Below are 19,789 nucleotides of genomic sequence, written 5' to 3' on the forward strand. Positions count from 1 at the left end.
GCGCGAAGCCCACGGAAAATGCACAGCTGTGGCTTTCCACAGGAAGGTCCCGACGCTGGTCCGGGCTCGGCCGCACTGCTTTTTACGGCGGCGAGCCTCGCCAAGTCCCGGTGCAGTGCTGTTCCTGCTTCTGGACCTCAGCCCGACCGGCTCAGCCCTCAGAGCCAATCCTTTTCCCAAAGTTACGGATCCGTTTTGCCGACTTCCCTTCGCTACATTGGTCATTCGACTAGAGGCTGTTCACCTTGGAGACCTGCTGCGGATGTGGGTACGGTCCGGCACAAAAATCACACTCCCTCACTCGGATTTTCAAGGGCCGACAGGAGCGCACCGGGCTGCGCAAGAACCGCCCTGCTCTATGGAGCAACCGTCTCTATCTCGGGGTGAACCCATTACAGGGACTCGATCTCCTTACAGAGAAAAGAAAACTCTTCCCGGGGCTCCCATCGGCGTCTCCGAGCTGGTTTGCGTAGCCGCACTGGGCTCCGAAGAGCCGATCTCCGTAGCCGGGTTCGGGACTGTTAACCCGATTCCCTTTTGGTTGCAGCGGGGCGTCTCCATATCACAGACTGAGCTGCAAAAACGCGCCCGCTTCTGAAAGGATTTCTCCTTTCCCTAAGGACCGACAGACCCATGTTCAACTGCTGTTCACCTGGAACCCTTCTCTACTTCAGTCCTCAAGGTTCTTACTTGAGTATTTGCTACTACCACCAAGATCTGCACCAGCAGCGGCTCCAGGCGGGCTCACGCCCGACACCTTCAACGCACACCGCTGCGGCTTTCCTACTCGTCGTGGCTTAGCACCCCCACATTTCGTGCTTTTCTGCCAGCGACGGCCGGGGATAGGCGCGACGCTAGAGCGCCATCCATTTTCAGGGCTAGTTGCTTCGGCAGGTGAGTTGTTACACACTCCTTAGCGGATTCCGACTTCCATGGCCACCGTCCTGCTGTCTTAAGCAACCAACACCCTTCATGGGTTCTCATGAGCGTCCCGACTCGGGCGCCTTACCCCGGCGTTTGGTTCATCCCACGGCGCCAGTTCTGCTTACCAAAGGTGGCCCACTTGGCACTCTCATCGCAGCGGGAGGCCTCAACCCAGGAGGCCTCCCGTACACCCATTGAAAGTTTGAGAATAGGTTGAGGACGTTTCGACCCCAATGCCTCTAATCATTCGCTTTACCAAGTGTGACTGCTCTCCCATCGAGCGCCAGCTATCCTGAGGGAAACTTCGGAGGGAACCAGCTACTAGATGTTTCGATTGGTCTTTTGCCTCTATACCCGGATCGGACGATCGATTTGCACGTCAGAATCGCTTCGGACCTCCACTAGAGTTTCCTCTGGCCTCGTCCTGCCCGACATAGTTCAACACCTTTCGGGTGCCAACGTGTGCGCTCTCGCTCCACCCCGGCGACGGGTGAGCGCCTGGGACGGGCCGTTGCTGCGCCCTTTATCGGACCCCTGTGCGGTCCGGGATCGCAACGTATCCCGCTAGGGGCCTTCACGTTTCATTGCGCCGTTGGGTTTCGGGAAACCCACTGACTCGCGCACATGTTAGACTCCTTGGTCCGTGTTTCAAGACGGGTCGGGTGGGTTACCGACCTACTCGCCGCAAACCACGATAGCGCCTCCGCGGGTAAATAGCCCCGCTTGCAGAGGCTTGTCGCCGGCCAACCCGCCGCCGCGGGACCGACCCGGACAGCAGGAGACGACAAGCTTGCCCAGTGGGTTCTCCGCTCAGTTTTCGGAGGGCGTCATCGTTCGGGCCTCCCGACAGCCGGGAGAAGCCCATGGGGCCTGGACGGGGTGACAAACTTTTCGTGCACGGCGAGGTATAACTCCCGCGTGCCGTCTCCGAAAAGACGGGCAGGTCACCTCCACTGCCGGACTCAAAGTCGTGCTTGTCCCTTTTGACCCGTGTCCGTCGCGGCGTCCTACCGGCGGTGGAAAGTGCGCACCCCAGACACCGCGTCTGCGTGCCAGGAGCTGGAAAATTCCCCCGAAGGGGACCGTTTACCTGACGCCGCCGGCTCCGCGATCGTCCAGAGACTGAATCCCACCGCTTTCGAGCTTCGAGGGCCCACCCGTTTTACTCTAAGCGGTTTCACGTACTCTTGAACTCTCTCTTCAAAGTTCTTTTCAACTTTCTCTCACGGTACTTGTGAACAATCGGTCTCTCGGTCGTATTTAGCCTTAGATGGAGTTTACCACCCACTTAGGGCTGCACTCTCAAGCAACCCGACTCACGGGAGGCTCCATCCCGGGCGCGCAACGGCGGAGACGGGCCTGGCACCCACTCTGGGACAAGCCCCTGTCAGGGGGACTTGCACCGTCGCAAACACCCGAAAACATCGCCTCCCATACACCACATTTCCCGACCGCCTGCAAGGACGGGGGATTTGGTGCTGGGCTCGGTCCCGGTACGCTCGCAGCTACTCGGGGAATCCCTGTTGGTTTCTTTTCCTCCGCTTAGTGATATGCTTAAATTCAGCGGGTTGTCTCGCCTGATCTGAGGTCGACAGCGGATACATTCGCTTCCAACAACTTCCTGCACGACCGCGTGCGCTCGCCCTATTAGGTGCGCCCGCAACCCTGTACAGGGCCACTTCACAAGGCTGGCAATCGGCTTCCCCGCTGCATGCGTGCGGCGCACAACCGGTGTGACGTGGAAGTGACGGGACACGTTCGTAAACCCATCGCAAACCGAGTACGACGCCCTACAATGTGCGCCCGCAACCCTGTACAGGGCCATATCTTCACAAGGCTGGCAAGCGGCATTCCGCTGCGCGCGTGCGTCGTCCGAGCAGTTGCGTGACAAATGACCGTGTCGAAAGCCCAAACACCGCCGAGGCCAGTTGCCGCCGCAAGGGCAGCCACGCAGCCTGGCGAGAGGCATCGTCTCGTGTAACGTCGCCCCCGCCCCAACTGGAGTGGCCCAGTTTTTTGAACGGGACGGGAACTGCGAAGCACTTAGACCGACGGCGGACTACGACGAGAATGTCTTAAGCTTCGGCAACGTTTCGCCAACTCGTGCGGGAGAATTTTTCCGCTTCGCGGCAAGTCGCCGCGCCGTGCTCCCCGCATCAACCGCGTTCGCAGCAAACCGCAAACGTCGGGTGCAGCCTCCTCACCTCCTTGCGCTTTGCGCGCGAACGTTCCCTGTTCACGCGTCAAAGCCCGGAGGAGGCACGGCCCCGCAGCGTGTTCGAGCGCCCGGTCTACGGGAAACCCTGCTTACTTGGAGGGCAACAAGCGCAACGTAAGGCTGCGATCTCGCGCACTTCGCGCACGGCTGGAGAAGCTTTGCTGGCCGGCTTTCGCCCCTCGTGTTCACCGTGCGTTAAAGTTGCGCGTCCGTGGCTCTCGTAGCTTTTACGCGCCCGGTCGCAGAGAGGAGTACGCAACCTCGACCGCACTTTCCCTGCAGGCTTCCTTCCGATTCGACGTCCTGCGGCGGTCTCAACGAGGTGCCACATCCTCAATGCAGTCGGTCCCCCCCCCCCCCCATTTCGGTCGGGCTCCGGCACGACGGTCGCCACCGTCTCGCCCTTGAGTCGCCGGTGTTGGCGCTCGCTGTGCAGCGTTCAGCGTGCTGTCCGTGTTGCCGACGCGGTCAAAACGAGTCGACGGCTCACGTTCCCTTGTGCGCCGAAGTCTCTCTTCATATGTGATCCGACCCTCAGACAGACGAAGCCAAGGGAAGACCCAAGGCCGCAATGTGCGCTCAAAGAATCAGTGCTCAGTGTGTCCTGCTGTCCTGCAATTCACACCAAGTCTCGCAGCTGGCTGCGTTCTTCATCGACCCGAGAACCGAGTGATCCACCGCTTAAAGTCGTGAAAAAGTGTTCGTTCAATTCCGTACAGTCAAAACCAAAAAATTTAGGCACTCGGCCAAACAGTGGCCAAGAAGGGCGCTTTCCAGTGCACGCTTGGACTCCAAAACTCTGCCGCACCCGTTCGGCTGCCACAAATCGAGCAAACGGTGTGTTTCGGACGGCGTTTCGCTTCCGCTACTTGCGAGTGCTTTCGTGGCCACCTATATATAAGTACTCGGGAGGCGTCGAAGCCGGTTTGCCAAGCCGGACCCATAGGTATCGTTGTGTGCTCGCTCTCATTGGCCCGCCTAACCAGCAAATGCCTGTGGTACACCCGTTTGGATAAAAGTGCACGCAGATGCGGGCCTCGACGGCTACACACTTCCTCGGGCGGCCGGCTCCCGGCTCCGTGGAGCGCGGGATGCACGGTCCCATCGACAAGCCTCTCCCGTTCTTACCGTGGCGTATTCGCGGACTACCCCGGGCGGGTCGGTCTCCTCCGCAAAAAAAGGGGGACCCCCGCTTTTTGTTCCACGAAATTGCACAAGCTTCTTTCGCATCCACGGTTTGCCACCACACACCAAAATGCCGATCCGGCTGCCTACTTCAGCCAACAGATGGAGCCAGGCGCGCCGTACTTGCGCAACACTTCCCACGTCCACCAAAGTCGGTGCCAAGGACCACTTTCGGCGCCGGAGCCGCGTACGAGCCTACTCGAGGCGGAATAACGAAGCCAGCAAGGGCCTGGCCGCAAGTGCGTTCAACTGTCGGGACGTCCAAGTCCCTCGTTCTTCCGTGCTTCCTCTTTCGGCAAGTCGTTGCGGCACCTTCCCAAAGCGCGCAGACCCGCTAATCGCGACGAGCGCGACGTGGCCGTGCCGCCTTTCCCTCGGCAGCAAGCAAAACGCCTGGCAACGTCGACGCTCTCTTAACCGCGATCTCGCACCGTGTTTCGTGTGGCGAATTCAAAAGCCGGCCGGCGCTGCTGCAGCCATTACGGTCGGTACGCATATGCCACGCAGGGCGGGACGGTCATCAGAGCGTGCGGTTCCTCCATCGAGTACTGCGCACCTCGGCCGTCGCATCGCCGTGCCATGACAGGCCGCGCATCAACGCGAACCGGCGCCAGCGAGATCCCTCGCCTGCAAGAACCGACCGGCAGCCTCCGTCACCCGAGGGCGCGGAGGCGCTTGCCGCGTACGGCGGGACGGTATGCACTGGTGCACAGCGGACCCGTCACATCGCCAGTTCCTTAACCGACCGCCGACGCTTGTGCCGTTCTTCTCGTACTTGGCAGTCGCCGCGCGATTGTCGGGTCTTCTTCTTGCACGCTCGAACGGTCGGGAGGGCACTCGGCTGGCGTTTCGGGAACGCGCAGCCTCGCCTTCTACCGACGTAACCACGACTCGCCGTTTGTGCTCCGCCGCTCTTTTTTACAGTACTAGGCGGTCCCGCAACGGTCGGGTCGCGGATTTCGAGCGCTTCAAGCCACGGTGCAATGGCGGGTCGAAAGCCGACCTATGAGTGCATTGCGCCGTTTGTACCCGCATCTGCCACTTGGCCGACGGTCCAAGGTCGCGGTGTTCGCGTCCGCTGGGCGCAACAATTTGTCACGGGGTGCCGCTCCACATTCAGGCAGCCCCGTGGGGAAAAGCCGACCCGGCGTCCAAACGGGGTCAGCGGCAGAAACTGTCAGGCGCAGACGCAGCTGAGGCGCTCACCCTTCACAATCCGTTATTAATCCTTCCGCAGGTTCACCTACGGAAACCTTGTTACGACTTTTACTTCCTCTAAATGATCAAGTTTGGTCATCTTTCCAACAGACCGGCGCAACCGAAAGGCCGCGCCGGACATCGGTCCGAAGACCTCACTAAATCATTCAATCGGTAGTAGCGACGGGCGGTGTGTACAAAGGGCAGGGATGTAATCAACGCGAGCTTATGACTCGCGCTTACTGGGAATTCCTCGTTCAAGGAGAACAATTGCAAGCCCCTATTTCAATAACGAAAGAAGTTCCACGGGTTAGCCAGTCTTTTCAGACCGGGACAAAGACACGCTGCTTCCTTCAGTGTAGCGCGCGTGCGGCTCCGGACATCTAAGGGCATCAGAGACCTGTTATTGCTCTGTTTCGTGCGGCTAGGAGCCGCTTGTCCCTCTAAGAAGGTTGTAAGGTGCTGGGAACCCCGCACCTATTTAATAGGCTAGAGTCTCGTTCGTTATCGGAATTAACCAGACAAATCGCTCCACCAACTAAGAATGGCTATGCACCACCATCCACCGAATCAAGAAAGAGCTCTCAATCTGTCAATCTTCCCAGTGTCCCGGCCGGGTAAGTTATCCCGTGTTGAGTCAAATTAAGCCGCAGGCTCCACTCCTGGTAGTGCCCTTCCGTCAATTCCTTTTCAGCTTTGCAACCATACTTCCCCCGCAACCCAAATACTTTGGTTTCCCGGAAGCTGCCCGCCGAGTCATTTGAGTAACTCAGGTGGATCGCTGGTTGGCATCGTTTATGGTCAGAACTAGGGCGGTATCTGATCGCCTTCGAACCTCTGACTTTCGTTTTTGATCAATGAAAACATTCTTGGCAAATCCTTTCGCAGTAGTTCGTCTTGCGATGGTCCAGGAATTTTACCTCTAGCGCCGCAATACGAATGCCCCCGTCCGTCCCTCTTAATCATTACCTCGTATTCCGAAAACCAACAGAACAGAAACGAGGTCTTGTTCTATTATTCCATGCAAGTTTATTCAGGCGACTCGCCTGCGTTGAGCACTCTAATTTTTTCAAAGTAAAAGCACCGGCCATATCGAGGCACACAATGAAGTGCACCAAGAAAGAACCGGCATGATGTTCAGTCCGAGCCGTCGCATCGGGTAGATGCACTACTCGTCTGGAACTGAGATCCAACTACAAGCTTTTTAACTGCAGCAGCTTTAGTATACGCTATTGGAGCTGGAATTACCGCGGCTGCTGGCACCAGACTTGCTCTCCAATTGATCCTCGTTAAAGGATTTAGAGTGTACTCATTTCAATTACGGGGCCTCAAAAGAGTCCCGTATTGTTATTTTTCGTCACTACCTCCCCGTGCCGGGAGTGGGTAATTTGCGCGCCTGCTGCCTTCCTTGGATGTGGTAGCCGTTTCACAGGCTCCCTCTTCAGAATCGAACCCTGATTCTCCGTTACCCGTAACAACCATGGTAAGCAAGTAACCTACCATCAATAGTTGATAAGGCAGACACTTGAAAGAAACGTCGCCAGCTCGTGGCCATGCGATCAGCACAAAGTTATCCAGAGTCACCACACAATACGGGCCGAAACCCGATCGATCTTGGTCTAATAAAAGCACCCGTTACCCAAAGGGCTCCAGACGCACTGCATGTATTAGCTCTAGAATTGCCACAGTTATCCAAGTAGAAAGAAACGATCTAAGGAATCCTAACTGAGTTAATGAGCCATTCGCGGTTTCGCCTTATTTCGGCATGTACTTAGACAGGCATGGCTTAATCTTTGAGACAAGCATATGATTACTGGCAGGATCAACCAGGTAACCGTTCGACTGCGCGTCCGTCCTCGCCTTCGGCGGGCCGGACGCAGTCTCTGTGCGGCGGAGGCCACCTTCAGGCGCCCCAACACGCTTATTCGCACTCCGAGATGACGGCGTTCGAGCTCGCTACGGCACAACCTTCCCGAAGGACGAGTGGGAGCCGTGCGGCAAGAACCACGTTCATGCTCGCTTTTTCGTTGCATCGTCTCGGTCGCGCCGTGCGGGTTGCCCAAGCCCGCGGCACTGTCGGTGGACCGGCCGGAACTAGCAACAGAGCCGAGACGGCAAAGCAGCCAGACGACGGGTCACGCCCGTGTCTTCGGCGCTTTCGCAACTGAATCGCCCAAGGACGACACGGAACACACCTCGATATCGTGGTAAAACAGCACCGTCCGACGACCAGCCCCTAACGCATCAAGCGGATGAGGCTGCAGACGACTGCCATGGATTCTCCTGGAGCAGACCCGAGGACACGCTTGACGAGGCCGAAGCCCGCCGCATATCAGACACCCGGTCGCTTTCGCGTACGCCACTCACGAGAACCCCCACATAATAGCAGCGATAAGTACCCAGACCGCCTTGGGCACTAATACCACCGTACTCGTGAAAATTTCACCGCGGGTGTGCCCCAAAATGTGTGGCATGTTGAGCGTGCCACAAGTCTACGTCGCCCTCACACCTGCCGAGGTCGTAGAGTTTGCGACCCTACTCGCGAAATTCCCACCCAGGATACAGCCGCAAACGTACCGCACCTTGGGTAGGCCCCGAGTTCGTGCAACACTACGCTGGCGGCACAGCACCAAGGTCGTGCGCGCACGCACGGGAAAATTCCGCCGCGGTTTTTGCCGAAGACGTGAGGCACCACGACTTTCCGCAAGTTCACGTCGGCTGCGAAAGACCGAAGTCGTGAACGAAGTGCCCGCTACTCGCCGCAGACACGCTGTACGCCAAACGTACGACGACCTGACTGCGTCGTAAGGGCCGACGACGCGGTTTTCCTTAACGACGTCTCGGCGTTGCACCGACAGGTTAGAACAGCCGACCAACGTTCCCTGTCCACCGTTCGGCTCTGTCGAAGGGCTCGGCGACTTCGGCAACGCTGGGAAGCCGCACGGTGACGCACGCCATGTCCCCATTTTTTTTTCGTGTCTGCCGGGGCAGCCCTAATATAGCAGCAATAAGCACCCAGATCTCCGGAGTCCGCCCACCCCGGCTGACGCGGTTGCCGTACTCGAGCGGTCGTCGCAAGGAAACACTTTGCGAGACACCGCTGTCGCGCGCCGATGCACACTCGTCGGCTTCCCCGAGCGCCGCCCCTCGCCCCGCAGAGATTGGCGACGATCTGAGCAGCAGTTGCCGCTATTTTGTTTGCGACCTCACACCCGCCCCGGGCAGACACAGTTGCCGTACTCGTGCGACGGTCGTTGGCAGACACGTCGAAAGACGCCGCACTCCCTCGCGACTCCGCACTCTTTGGCTTCCCGCAGCGCCGACGGACGTCCCGTCGGAAACGGCGAAAATGTGAGCAGCGGTTCCGACCACGCGTCGGCGTCCCGTACTCCGCCCCGGCTGACGCGGTCTTCCGTACTCGTGTGCTCGTCGCCGGCTGACACGTCGAAGGACGCCGCAATCGCGCGCGATTTCGCGCTTCTTGGCTTAGCCAGAGTTCCGCCACTAACCCCCTCGAAGAAGACGAAAATCGGAGCGGCGCTTCCCGCTTAGCCGTCGGCATCCCGAACTCCGCCCCGGCAGACGCGGTTGCCGAGCTCGTGCGACTAGCGGCCGCGATCGCGTCTAGCAACGCCGATTTCAAGCGCGCCTCCCATTGCGACCTGGGTCACCCGAGTGCTGCGAGTTGACCAGCAAAAAAAAATGTCGAAAAAATTTTTTTCTGCGTCTGCCGGGGTAGCCCTATAATAGCAGCGATAAGCACCCAGACCGCCGTCCTATAACAGTGACATCAGTGGTCTACAGGCTGGCGATGCAGATTATAAAGGAAAGACTGCAGGCATGGATAGAGGATGAGGGGGTGCTGGGGGAACTGCAGAATGGGTTTCGGAAACACAGGAGGTTGGAAGATAATCTGTTCTCACTGACGCAGTGCATCGAAATAGCAGAAAAGGAACACAGGCCCCTGTGGCTAGCATTTTTGGATATCAAGGGAGCGTACGATAGCGTGGTTCAAGAGGAATTGTGGAGAATACTGGACACACTAGGCGTGGAACATGTAGTCACTAATCTTTTAAAGAATATCTATAAAGGTAGTAAGGTAGTTATAAAGTGGGAAAAACAGGTATCCAAGCCTGCAGAGGTAAAACGGGGGCTTGGACAGTGGTGTCCCCTGTCATCCTTATTATTCATGATGTACCTACAAGGATTGGAGGCCAAATTAGAGGGAAGTGGGCTGGGCTTCAACCTCTCTAGTCAAACAAGGAAAACTCATTGATCAGGCACTACCAGCATTAATGTACGCAGATGATATAGTGCTAATGGCCAACAACAAGGAAGATTTGCAGAGATTGATGGACATCTGCGGTAATGAGGGAGATAGGTTTGATTTTAGATTCAGTAAGGAAAAATCAGCAGTCATGATTTTCAATGACAACGAAGGTAGTGAGCTTAGAATAGAGAAGGTCACGCTAGAGATAACAGATAAATACAAATATCTGGGCGTACGGATAAGCAATGGGACCGAGTATCTGAGGGAACACGAAATATACGTGACGACTAAAGGTAACAGGAATGCAGCAGTCATGAAAAATGGGGCACTGTGGAATTACAATAGGTATGATGTTGTGAGAGGAATATGGAAAGGGGTCATGGTTCCTGGGTTGACGTTCGGCAATGCCGTCTTGTGCATGAGGTCAAAAGTTCAAGCAAGATTAGAAAATAAGCAACGTGGAATAGGTAGGCTTGCTTTAGGAGCTCACGGGAATACACCAAATCAGGGAGTACAAGGAGATATGGGATGGACATCATTTGAGGGCAGGGAAGCTAGCAGCAAGATAAAATTTGAGAAGCGATTGAGAGAAATGGGGGAGGAGCGTTGGGCTAGGAAGGTTTTCAGCTACTTGTACATGAAGAATGTCGATACAAAACGGAGGAAGCGAACCAGGTAGTTGACTGGTAAATACTTAGAAAACAGCAGGTGGCCAAACCAAAAAGAACTTTCGGTTAAGAAGAAAGTGAAGGAAACGGAGACTGACATGTAGAGAATGGGCATGATTAAGAAGTCCGCACTAGAGATCTATCGAACTTTTCAGCAGGAAATTGCCAAGGAAAAGGTCTACGACAATACTCGGGGTAGTTCTCTACTGTTTGAGGCCAGAACGGGAGTACTGCGAACCAAGACATATCGGACCAAATACGAAGGGGTAGACACAGTACGCAGTGCGTGTGAAGAGGAAGAAGAAACTGCCGAACACTTGATAATGTTATGTGAAGGGCTTCACTCTATAGTTCAGAATGATGGCGCAGAGTTTTTCAAAGCACTGGGGTTTAGGCACGGCTAGGGCAAAATAGACTTTAAGCGGGTAGACTTAACTAGAAGGAGGTTATCTGATTGGTGGCTAAAGTCAAAGCACGAGTGAAAATTAAACCCTTCACCGCAAAGTACGAATCCTCAGCTTCATTATTTAAAGGAAAAAAAAGATAAATGTAATGGTTAGATCACTAAGTATTACGGCTAGGTGGCGTTAGCCGCCGCCCGATCTAAAAAGTACAGCCACATCCATCCATCCATCCATCCATCCATCCATCCATCCATCGGTTTATCGTACCTCTGCGGCGGTCACCAGCAAGCACGTCCAAATACGCCACTTTCGTGGGCGCATTCACGCTCTTTCGCTTCGCCGGAGTGCCAACAGTCACTCTGCCAAAAACGGCGATCATCCGAGCGGCGGTTCCCACTTTTGCGTCGGCGTCGAACACCCCACCCAGGCAGACGCGTTTTGCCGTACTCGTGCGACGGTCGCCGGCGAGCACGGCGAAAGACGCCGATATCGTGCGTGAATCGGCCCCGTTTCGCTTCGCCGGAGTGCTGCCAATCACGGCGCAGAAAACGGCAAACAAATGTTTTTGTAATGATGATATATGGTGTTTTTGGCGCAAGGGCCATTTGATGGCCAAAGAGCGCCAGTTCATGGGATAAGGAATGTGGACAATGATTGTGATTAGCGGCTGTATAAAGGCCATAAAATTCCTCGCGGTAAGGCGGGTAAAAACATACAAGTAATAAAATCATGACCATGCCATGAAAGGTGTGTGTGAAGCGAATAGATGACAAAAGTTGGTGATAATAAAAACGATGGCGGGCATGTATGGCATTAGCACAAGTGCCTCACGCGTTTGTACCCTTGCGTCCAAGGGCCGTGAGGCAAGTGCTTTGTTGTGTGGCCACCGCAGCAAAAACCTCTCTGGAGAGGTCGTGCTACAGAATGCCCGGGTATATGATGTGAAAATTATGAATTTTTTTTAAAAACGCTAACAATGATTTATAACTAAAAAACGGTTCACTACTGACGAAGATTGCAGGGTGCAAAGGCATATGTTGTCGGTAGGGTAACGGAAAATGCTGTTTTCTTAGAGATTCTAAGTGTTTGCACTGAATTAGCATGTGAAGGACTGTTAATTCTTCCCCACATCTGTCACACAGTGGTGGATCGCCACCGGACAAAAGATATGTGTGTGTCGTGTATGTGTGTCCTATCCAGAGTCCCGTTAGTATTACCTCTGCATGACGCCATTTGATACTGGCAGGAAATGACCAAGGTGTGGCTTAATAATGTGTAGTTTGTTTTGTGTGTGTATCCCACTTGCTCTGCCAGTATACCCTGAGGTTTCGTTTGAGAGACGGCTTAAGATCAAGGGCCGGGATTGATATGGGTGTAGTGGCAGTGCTTTTTTGGACGGATGCAGCGAGCTGATCCGCCCTCACGTTGCCTTGAATCTCTCAGTGCCATGGCACCCAGCACACTACATGTTGGTTGAGTGTGTAGAGTGTGCATAAAATGGAGTAAAGTGAGACAAGGACCGGGTTTTTTTTTGTTTTTTAAGACTGTGCAGAGCCGTTACCACAATGAGGAAGTCTGTATAAATTACGGCTTTTTGTATTTGTAATTGTTTGATGTGTTTAGCTGCCACAAGTATCGCGTAAGCTTCCGCTGTGAAGATACTTGTGCCTGGATGTAGAGGGCCAGCATCCGAAAAGGATGGGCCGACAACAGCATAGGACACAGAGAAGTTGGACTTGGAGGCACAGGACGTGTGTATTTGTGTTAAAGTTCCAGGAAGTATGTTCGGATATGGGCAATAGGCACATGTTTTGTAACTTCAAGAAAGGACACATCGCAGTCTATAGTCTGCCATTGCCACGGTGTCGGATATGCTACAGGAGCCATTAAACTGTGTTCAAGTGTGACTCCAGTTTCCTCAGCTAGACTTTTCAGGCGAAATGAGAAGGGCTGCCTCATCGAAGGCCTGTTTTGAAACAGAGTTGAGCTCGACAAATCATTAATTGTAGAGAATGAGGGGTGCTTCTTGTCTCTTTTCACCTTAAGGAAATAAACAAATGACATGTAAGTTCTCTGCAGATGAAGCGACCACTCATTTGACTCGACATAAAGGGTTTCTACGGGGCTGGTGCGGAAAGCACCCGTAAAAAGGCGGATGCCCAAATGGTGCACGGGGTCCAGCGTCTTCAAGGCACTTTGAGTAGCAGACTGATAGACAATGGCCCCATACTCTAAGCGGGTGCGAATGAGGCTTCTATAGAGGTTCATGAGGCATTGCCTATCACTACCCCACGTAGTACGTGACAACACTTTTAAAACATTCATGGCTTTTAAGCATTTTGTTTTTAAATACTTGATGTGCGGTACAGAGGTCAACTTGTTGTCTAATATTAATCCTAAGAATTTATGCTCCGCATTAACAGACAAACGTTGACCGTTCAGTTCAATGTCGGGTTCTAAGTGCATGCCTCTCTTTCGAGAGAACAAGACACACGTGCTTTTTTGTGGGTTCAGTCGGAATCCGTTTTCCTCTGCCCATTTGGAGACCTTGTTTAAACATAACTGAACCTGCCGCTCACACATTGCCAGATTGCAAGGCCTAAAGCCAAGCTGGACGTCACCGATATATGTAGAATAAAACATATTGCGAGGGATGGTGAAGCGCAAGGAATTCATTTTTTTGAGAAAAAGTGTGCAGCTAAGTACACCACCTTGTGGCACGCCTGTTTCCTGGACAAATGTACGGGAAAGAACCGTGCCCACACGGACACGGAATGTCCGGTTTGACAGGTAACTTTCGATTATATGAAACATTCTTCCGCGCACACCAAGGTGGGACAGGTCTCTTAGAATTCCGAAACGCCATGTTGTATCATATGCCTTTTCGATATCGAGGAACACAGAGAGAAAATATTGTTTATGGACGAAGGCGTCTCTAATCTGTGCCTCGATACGAACAAGGTGGTCTGTGGTGGATCTACTTTCTCGAAACCCGCACTGAAATGGGTCGAGCAAATTGTTTGTTTCAAGAATATGTACAAGTCGGCAGTTTATCATTTTTTCGAATACTTTGCACAAGCAGCTTTTAAGTGCAATAGGCCTATAACTTGAAGCTAAAGAGGGGTCCTTGCCCTCTTTCAAAATGGGAATAATAATAGCCTGTTTCCAGGAGGTAGGGATAGTGCCAGAAAACCAGATAGCAGTGTACAAACAAAGTAGGGTTTTTCGTGTTTCGGCTGGTAGGTTTTTTAACATTTCATACACCACACGGTCAGAACCTGGGGCAGAAGTACTGCAGGAGTTTAGGGATGTTCGGTTCTCCGCTAGACTGAAAGCTTGGTTATATGCCTCGTATCTAGTGGATTTGTGTTCGAGTTTCTGCTTTTCTATTCTTGTTCTGTATTTTTGGAAAGTGTCAGTATAGTGGGACGAGGTGGATACCCGTTCAAAATGTGCCCCGAGGAAGTTTGCCTGATCTTCCAAGGTATCACCTTGAGTGTTTACGAGTGGAAGTGTGTGTACTTGTTTTCTGCTATCCTACCGACCATGTTCCAGACTTTGGCCTCTTGTGTGTATGAATTGATCCCTGACAAAAACTTCTGCCAGCTTTCTCTTCTGGCCTGCCGACGCGTTCTCCTAGCTTGAGACCTTATTTTCTTGAAGGTGTCAAGATTTTCGGCTGTCGGTGAGTTCCGAAGCAGCCTCCAGGCTCTGTTTTGCTGTTTGCGCGCGTTTCGGCATTCAGAGTTCCACCATGGCACACGCCGTTTTCCAGGGTGTCCATTTGTTTGTGGGATGCATTTAGTTGGAGCATCAATCAAAAACGCTGTGAAGAAGTTGACAGCAACATCAATGTTCAAAGTACATATGTCATTCCAACCTAGACGAGCGATGGTACAAAACTGTTCCCAGTCGGCTCTGTTTATGAGCCACTTGGGAACACGTGGTGGACACTCAGTTGATGTATTTGTGCTCAAAACTACGGGGAAGTTGTCACTCCCGTACAGATTACTGACGACTTTCCACTGGAGTAGAGACACAAGGGATGGAGATACTATGCTTAGGTCTATGGAGGAGTAGGTGTTATTGGCGAGATTATAATAGGTTGGTTATTTTTGATTTAGGAGACACGCGCTCGACGAGAGAAGGAACTGTTCGATCAGTCGACCTCGCGCGTCATACCGAGAGTCACCCCATAGCCTACTATGCGCATTAAAGTCTCCAAAGAGAACATAAGGTTCCGGAAGTTCATCAATTAAAGAGTGTAAATCATGTTTTTGCAGCTGATAGCTAGGAATGTAAGTAGTGCAGATTGTGATCGGTTTATCAAAAAGAACTGCTCGAACAGCCACTGCCTCAAGGGATGTTTGGAGTTGTAAGTGTGTGCATGCAATTCCTTGATTCACTATGATGGCAACACCTCCAGATGATGTCATGGCATCATCACGGTCCTTTCGAAAAATAACGTATTTACAAAGAAAATTTGTGTGTTTTGAATTAAGGTGTGTTTCTTGTACACGCAGCACTTTTGGTGAGTGTTCGTGTGAGAGTTCTTGGATGTCGTCAAGGTTTCTGAGAAGGCCCTTGACGTTTCATTGTATAATTTGAGTGTTCATGATGAATGTAAAATAATGCTGTGTGTACGAAAAGCGAGTGGCTGTTTAGACGGGGAGTTTGAGTTCACTTAACAGGGCCGTCACGAGGCCCTGTTATCTGCCTTTTTGTTTTCTTGGTGTGCTCCAAAGAGCCACGCCGCTCTTTCGGCACCAAGGGTACCGACGTATCCATTGCCTCCTCGGAGGCAATGGATGCCCGCACGTGCGAGCTGTTAGTTCGAATTTCGGGCCTCGCCTGGTGAGGTGAGGCCTTGAGACCCGAGGACTCTAGAGTCTCCGGTCTCTGTTTGAGAGTAGGCGGTGTAGCCTGGGCTACAGCCACCTTGGAGGAGGTGCCACAACCGCCGGCTCGGTATGCGCGGTCCGAAGGGGTGGCGAGGGCTGGTGCGGCGGTGCCCCCTGACGCGCCACATCGGCGTATGTAGCTCCATAGAATGGAGCGACTCTTCGCCATGCTTCCTTAAACGTAATGTTTTCCTTCACCTTCAATGTAATTATTTCTTTTTCTTATTACCAGTGCAGGCGTACGCAATAAGCCGTATAACATACGTTGCCCCCTACCTCAAATTGCTAGGCTCAGAAAAAAACAAGATCGAATGTATAATACGAAAGGCTTTCAAGAGAGCAATTGGAGTTCCACTGAATGCGAGCACTGAAAAGTTCCTAGAACTTGGACTGCACAACTCACTCGACGAGTTAATTGAGGCCCATGTCGTTTCGCAAAACGAACGCTTGTCGGGGTCTAAGACGGGTCGACACATCCTCGAGTCACTTGGCATCCGGTACCACACTCAGCAGGGAGAAAAAGCGGATGTTCCTGCCTCGGTTCGCGACCGCCTAATTGTTCCGCCGCTTCCTAAGAATATGCACCCGACGCACCACGTCGGGCGCCGTAACCAGCGAGCTAGTGACCTTCAAAAGAAGTACGGCACTAGCGACGAAGTTGTGTACGTAGATGCCGCGAGATATGGGGACGGGAGACACGCACACGCCGCTGCGGTCGTTGACCGTGCGGGCAAATGCCTCGCAAGCGCCACGGTGACCACGGGACATACGGAGGCGGCCGAAGAAGCCGCGATAGCCCTAGCAATCGCCACGGTGCCGAACGCTACGATCGTAATCAGCGACTCGCAGGCAGCAATCCGCGGCTTCGCGCGCGGCCGCGTCTCGCGGGAAGCGGCCCGCATCCTTAAGAGGTGCGGTGATGGTGACTCAGCGTCGCGATCGCCACAACAAAATTTAACAGTCTTCCTCCTTTGGACCCCGGCACACACCGATGTCCCGCTTCCGGGCAACGAGGCGGCCCACGCCGCGGCTCGAGGTCTCACTCGCCGAGCCGCGGCACATTCCGTGGCCGCCGCCTCCACTCCCGAGAGCGGGGCTTCTGATCTGCCGGATGGAGACACTTTGACAGACACGCAGCGACAACACAGACCACAATGGTCGTGGGGTGATCGTCTCATCACGTTCCGAGATATTACGCAACACTACAGACTGGAAAGGCGAAAGTTCCCGCCACCGCATGACAAATTAAACAGACACGATGCCGTAAGCTATCGCTTACTACAAACCCACTCTTACCCCAGCCCGGTCGTCTTACGCCACTGCTACCCGCACTTACACATTACCAATCTATGTAAAGCATGCGGGCACAGAGCAACGCTGCGCCACATGCTCTGGGAATGCGCCGATAACAATGGTCGAGAAACGGCCGCCGTTCGCGATACGCCTATGGCGGCTGCCAATACCAGGCAACAGGAAGCCTCGAGCTCACTCGTTCCCGCCGCCGTCCCGTCTGCGGGAGCCGCGGGGGACCTTCTCCGTCGGCGACGCCGCCGCTGGGAGGCGGCGCTCAGAAGCTCGGAGCTCAACGACCAGCTCTGGGCTGTCCGGCAGGCCGAAGATGCCGCCCGAGTTCAGGGACTCAGCGCCGCCATCTGAGGCCACCAAGACCAAGCTGCCGGCCAAGTTCTAATAAAGTTTCCTCTCTCTCTCTCTTATTACCAATGTGCAGGAGCGTGAATATGCGGCATGGTTTCCTTCGCAGTTTACACAGTGTGGCGGTTGTTTGCAGTTCTCAGACACGTGGCCTAGGACTCCACATTGTGCACAAGTCCGGCGACCACGACAGGTTTTAGAGCCCTGGCCATACCTCTGGCATTGGAAGCAGCGACGAGGGTTTGGTATATACGGCCTGATAAATGTCTTTGTGTACCCTGTTTGAATGGAATCTGGTAGTTTACTGGATGCAAACGTGAGTATCAAGTGTTTCGTTGGTATTTCCTTATTATCTCTTCTGATGATAATTCTCGGTACATTAATGAAATTTTGGCTCTTCCACCCTTCCAAAAGTTCAGTGTCGGTGAGTTCAAGTAAGTCTGCATGAGATACCACTCCGCGAGGGATGTTCATGGATCTGTGTGGTGTTACAGTGATTGGTACGTCACCAAACGTTGAGAGGCTGTCTGGCTTTACAAATTGTGCTTTGTCCCAAATTTCGAGAAGAAGGTCTCCGCTAGCCATTTTGGTTACTTTGTATCCAGCCCCGAGAGTTTCAGTAAGACACCTGGCAACTACGAAAGGAGATACGGTCCTGGCTTGCTTTCCGGTTTTTTCACAGTGAATGACGTGGAAGTGGGAAAAAGTTTCTATTGGCTGGTTGAAGAAATTTATGTCGTCGGGGCGTACCCGCTTTAGGCCGGTACGATCATACAGTAGAGGGAATGCTCCATGCATGCCGGTCTTATTTTTGTTCAGCAGCGTTGGCGGCCACCCACCACGGCGCCCAACAAGGGGACACTGCAAGTTTGCAGGTGTTGAAAGCTTGCAGACGTCAGCCGTACAACACTGCTATAACCCAATGCGCCTAGACCAAGGTAGGCTATTTGCACAGGGTTAACCCTAGCCGCCAGAAAGTTTGGAAGTAAACAGAAGAGAGGAGAAGACAGGACAGATAAAAAGTGAGAGATAAAGACGAAGATGTAGGGAGAGAGAGATAGGAAAAGGCGACTGCCGATTTCCCCTGGGTGAGTCAGCCCAGGGGTGCCGTCTACGTGAAGCCGGGGCCAAAGGGGTGTGTTGCCTCTGCCGGGGGGGCCTTAAAGGTCCAATCACCGAGCAACGGCTCAACCCCCAAGATCCCCTTTTCCCCAGACACGGCAAAGCCACGCACGGCTAGGCGTGGGAGGGAGTAGAAACTCCCCCGTTAGCTCGGGTCCGTGGTGTCGCTACACACGAAACGCCTACTTGCGCAGGCGCCCCTGCGGGGGCAAATGTTTTTCTAGTATTTGTGCTATAGAAGCCAGATTTGATATCGGACGATAATTTTCAAGTTTATCACGCGCACCGATTTTTGTGCAGAGGTTTGCAAGTTTATGGGAATTTCTCCACAAGGAATAATGCGATTTAGTAGTACTAGGAGAACTTCATGGATGTACTCAAGTGTACGGCGCAAGTCAGTTATGTCAACACCTGCAGATTTTTTACACTTCAAACTGAAAATTGTTGGTTGTGAGTCCCCATGTGATATTAAAGGCCGATTCACTAACACATAGAACAAAGAAAGAAAGGAAAAAAAACGCCCGCGCTCGCTCAAGAAGCCTGGGTTCGCAACAAGTAGCAACAACAAGCAACCGAGCGAGTGGGCCAAAACCCGTGGCGGCCAAACAAACGCGAAGTCTCAACCGCGTCAGCCACGGCACGGGACAGGAAAAACCACGTCAGCCAGGGCGGCGAGGCACCGAATAAACCTCGTCACCTCGTCGCAGGATGAAAGAGGGAAAAAAAAGTCTAAACAGCGTCTGCGGGAGCGAATGCGTAATAAAACAAAAACAAAAAAACGGCCGTGCTCAAGAAGTCTGGAAGCACCACAAAAGACGACTGTGACCAAGCTCCGTCAGCCGGGGCCGTGCGGAAACGGAAAAACCGCGACTACCGGGGCGTCAAGGCACCGAAAAATCCACTTCAGCCGCGGCGGGGAAAAAAAACAAAGACGGAAAAACGCAGAGCCTAAACTGCGGCTTAAGTTCGGGTCTCACACAACAGGATACAAACACTGTGCGGTGAACATGAGGATCGTCGAGTGAGAGCGTGAAAACTAGAAAACAAAAAAACGCAATGTTCCAACCGCGTCGACTCGGACGGTGGGGCACCGAAAAAACCGCGTCAGCCGGTGTGAGCGAAAAGAAAAAACCACGTCAGCCGGGGCGAAAGAAAAAAAAACCGCGTCTGCCGGGGCGAGCCCGGGTGCGACACCACCGGGGAAACTGTGGCAAACAGACACGGCGATCGAGTGAGTGGGCCGCCAG

The 19,789-nt window shown here is 53.4% G+C and overlaps 2 pseudogenes; both read right to left on the reverse strand.

Moving 5' to 3' along the window:
• Positions 1–3,670: 3,670 nt before the first annotated feature.
• On the reverse strand, positions 3,671–3,831 carry LOC142767957 (5.8S ribosomal RNA; annotated as a pseudogene).
• Positions 3,832–5,547: 1,716 nt separating this feature from the next.
• Positions 5,548–7,357, reverse strand: LOC142768019 (small subunit ribosomal RNA; annotated as a pseudogene).
• Between the last annotated feature and the right edge of the window lie 12,432 nt (positions 7,358–19,789).

The sequence above is a fragment of the Rhipicephalus microplus genome, chromosome 7 (assembly GCF_043290135.1).
Source record: "Rhipicephalus microplus isolate Deutch F79 chromosome 7, USDA_Rmic, whole genome shotgun sequence".
Classification (NCBI taxonomy): domain Eukaryota; kingdom Metazoa; phylum Arthropoda; class Arachnida; order Ixodida; family Ixodidae; genus Rhipicephalus; species Rhipicephalus microplus.